The sequence below is a fragment of the Glycine max genome, chromosome 6, assembly GCF_000004515.6.
Source record: "Glycine max cultivar Williams 82 chromosome 6, Glycine_max_v4.0, whole genome shotgun sequence".
Lineage (NCBI taxonomy): Eukaryota > Viridiplantae > Streptophyta > Magnoliopsida > Fabales > Fabaceae > Glycine > Glycine max.
The window spans coordinates 20,192,012-20,195,782 of record NC_038242.2 but is presented as its reverse complement, the minus strand read 5'-3'; the positions used below and the strand labels follow the sequence as shown (position 1 = coordinate 20,195,782).

The 3,771-nt window shown below is 31.8% G+C and overlaps 1 long non-coding RNA gene and 1 other non-coding gene across 4 annotated transcripts; both read left to right on the top strand.

Moving 5' to 3' along the window:
- Positions 1-512: 512 nt before the first annotated feature.
- LOC121175028 (uncharacterized) lies at positions 513-3,346 on the top strand. 3 transcript variants are annotated; one of them, XR_005891914.1, is made up of 2 exons: positions 513-2,075; positions 2,889-3,346. It is a non-coding gene; the product is annotated as an uncharacterized lncRNA (long non-coding RNA). The 3 variants fall into 3 exon arrangements; XR_005891913.1 differs by having other exon boundaries at positions 513-2,110; XR_005891912.1 differs by having other exon boundaries at positions 513-2,425.
- MIR162A (microRNA MIR162a) lies at positions 842-943 on the top strand. Its single transcript, NR_048604.1, has one exon. It is a non-coding gene; the product is annotated as a microRNA MIR162a (primary transcript).
- Positions 3,347-3,771: the final 425 nt, after the last annotated feature.

The following is a 3,771-nucleotide window of genomic DNA, read 5'->3' as shown; positions in this document are numbered from 1 at the left end:
TTTAGATTATATTTAAGAAACTGAAATTGGAAAACTGAGTTTCGAGAAGATATAGAGATTGAAAGAAGATACATGCAATAAAAAAACGTGGTTTGATTAAAGTATGAGGACCAATAGTCAACTTATTATCTCAAATAGAAATATATCTAGAGTTCAACTATTATTATATATATATATATATATATATATTCTTTAATGGAATAGTGTGTTTCAGTGTTTAATATTATTCTATAGAAAAACAACTACCTATAAAAGCTAAGTTAATTGTTGGCTTCAAATGAAAACTCAACGGCGCACCCCCCCCCCCCCCCCCCATCCTTTTGGATCATCTTCTTTGACCCGCTTAACCCGAAGGTCCAATAAGGCGAATATGGGCCAGAAATTAAATGGGTCGAATTCGATTCAAATTGGACTTTTTTGACCTAAAATCCGACCGAATTCAACTGGTGATACACGTTGAAAAGCAAGGGCAAAACCGTAGTTCTAGTCTCCTATAAAAACAGGAAGCAAAATCTTCACCCTTTCCAAGGAGCCTCTTCTAAATCTTCACCCTTTCCAAGGGTCCCTCTTCTAAAAAAACGTGTCTGTCCACGCCAAGAGAAAAGAGGGAGGAACAGAGAAATAAACTACATCCACGACATTGGAACGACGACTTTACGGATTCCTGGTTCACTCCATCGTATTCATAGCATATAAATAATAATATTATATTTACCTTGTCCTCTTCTCTCTCAATCGCTTTCTATATCAGATTTCCAACATGTGTTTGCTCCTTAGATCCATCTATTTATTCGTTTTCATCTTTGTTGCAAAAACTTTGGGTGTTTAGTTTGGAGGATTGGTGAAGTCACTGGATGCAGCGGTTCATCGATCTCTTCCTGAATCGTTGTTTAACATCAGAACCATGAATCGATCGATAAACCTCTGCATCCAGCGCTCACTCACTCTCCTTAGTGCACAATCATATTTTGGAACCCTTTATTTTTCTGTTTTTTGTTTCTGGTGTTGTTTATTTATTGCAGTTTAATCAATGGGTTGAATCTTTGGAGTAATTGATGTAAATCTAGATGCTTACTTATGCTTTTGTTGTGATGCTGATATTCCAATTCTGTGGGGGCTATTATGCAGATAATACAGATTCAATGTTTAATAGTATTAAAAGCTATTGCTGCAATCTAATGAAAATTTCTGAAATATTTCTGTGCCTTTTTCTTTTGTGGCGATTGATCAGTTTCAAAAGTTCTACTGAGAACGATTTGAAGATTGAGAGCCCCATCCTTTTTTCTATTCCTTTCTTGCTTTTCAGTTGTTTTGTGTATATTATTGTTTGACCAATAACTTGTGACGGTATCATCAGTTATTGAGATATCATATTTATATAATTTCTTCTCTTTGTTTCTCTATCATATTAACTTTTTATCTGATATCACTCTTTCTTTTCTCTCAATTTCTCTTTTGATTATATGAATTATCCTATATATTTATTATAGGAAGATAATTTCTTGGAATATTTTGGAACTAACTAGCGCAACTGTTATTTTATTTTAATTTTTATTACTTGCAAAAAGAACTCTTTTTTTAACAAGAAAAAATATCATCCTCTCTTCTAAATAATTATTAATCTAATGAAATTATATAAGTAGTTCAATATCCATCAATTTGGTCTTTGGGTTGAGATATTTTACTAACATTGAAGAATTTTTCAATACTTGAAGGAATACGTAACATGATTTCTTATACTTTAGACTTTAGAGATTACGTGTATAATTTCATTAATTTAAGTATTATTTAAGACAGAAGATGATATTTCGCGGACTAAATTCATGGTTTATTCAAGAAAAAATGCATCATTATTAATGTATTTTGAAAGCTTTCTGAAATTAAAAGTTATCATGCTTATTTATGTTTTTACTTTTTTCCTTTCAGTACTGTTTCCCTTTTCTACAAGTAAGAAGTTTAAACAGGGTCATCAGTAAGAAAATATTTTCAGAAAAGCTATGTGAAAGACCAGTTTACTACTTGCTTTCACCAAGGTTCACAAGGATTATGCTGTGTCTAGACTCGATCCTTGCGAGGTTCATAAAACAACCGTGAAGTTTATTTTTTTTAGGTTAAATTATTTATTTGATTCCTATAATTTCATGATTTTTACTTTTTTAGTTATTATAGTTTGAAAGTGGTATTTTTAGTCTCTATAGTTTACATTTTAATTTTTTTTAGTCCATATAATTTAAAAGTGTTCTTTTTAGTTTGTATTTTAATTCTCTTTTAGTCTTTTAAGAGGGCGAGCCCTGGTGCAGCGGTAAAGTTGTGCCTTGGTGACTTGTTGGTCATGAGTTCGAATCCGGAAACAGCCTCTTTGCATATGCAAGGGTAAGGCTGCGTACAACATCCCTCCCCCATACCTTCGCCTCTGGGCAATGGGGTACGAAGTTTTTTAGTCTTAAATGAATAATTTAACCTTCTTTTTACAGTGATGCCTTTACCCCACAGATAATATGCTTTATTTACATCAGTGATGCACGAGGGGTTTTGAAATTTGCCAGATTCCTTTTGTGTAAATATTTTGAGAGCTTGGTATTCGTTGCATTAATATCTTTCATATGATGGGAATGAATTTCTGAATGTGGATGAAATACTTGAAATGGTTCAAGGCTTAATACAGCCTTCTTTCTATCTTTGAAAAGATGCTGGGTTTGACATTATGTGGAAAAGTATGTGAAATGACTCCATTCATATTTCACTATGTATTGGAGTGAAACTTTTTAAAGAAGCTCAAGCCTTTTGGGCATGTAAATTGTTTTAAATGTGTCATTTTCTCTGGCGTGTGGGGTAAAGGTTAATGTCTGTTTACCTTTTGTTGATAAAAAGGTATCTCTGGAATGTAGGTCTCCAATTGCTAGGCAGCACAGTGCACATCACCAAACGGTACTTTTAGGTCCTAGCTGCATAATGGTATGTGAAAAGTGTGCCCAATGGAGAGCAACTTGCAAGAGAATCTTCTTGCTGATGTTTGGAGAGTCAAATGACAAATGTGCCTATTTGATTTAAAATTTAGTAGAATCTATTTGATTTAAAGTTTAGTAGAATTAATTTAGCACTCATTGGGGGTGTAAGTACCAATTATTCTTGGTGATATCTTTATGGTGTGGAGAAATGATTCTAAATAAGAAGTAAATAGGGTCATCAAATTCTCGCTTTATAAGTTGAATAAAATTGAATTGAGGCAGGGATGAGTTGAACACGTACCGGGAAACTTCATTAGTCCATTGATGTTCTGATATTTAATTTGTTGACTCTTGTTCTTACATTCGAAGTTATCTCATGGAATTGTTATCTGTCCTAATTCTACTTGATTTGGTCTCACATAATATCATTGTCCATCTGATTCAAGGATTATTGGCTTCCGTAAAAAGATATATATAATTAAAAGAAAAAGAAAAAACACTTTTACAAATGGTTGGCTTTTGCTTGATATATTTCTTGAATTTGATAATATATTCTTTATTATTACTATTTTATTGGTATGGAGTATTTATCAATTTAGTTGATGATTTATTTGTTAAGAAACTTAATTGATTATTTTTAATGAAATATTTTCTCCTAATTATATTTTTTTCATTCACAAAGCTTGAATTTGAGATCTTGATTAGATAGATTGAGTTAAGTACTACTTGAATCAACGACTTATTACATAATTGATATTCATGTAGAAATATGGAAATTAAACTTTGAAGCATATTTATAAATTTAATAAAATTACATATTTTG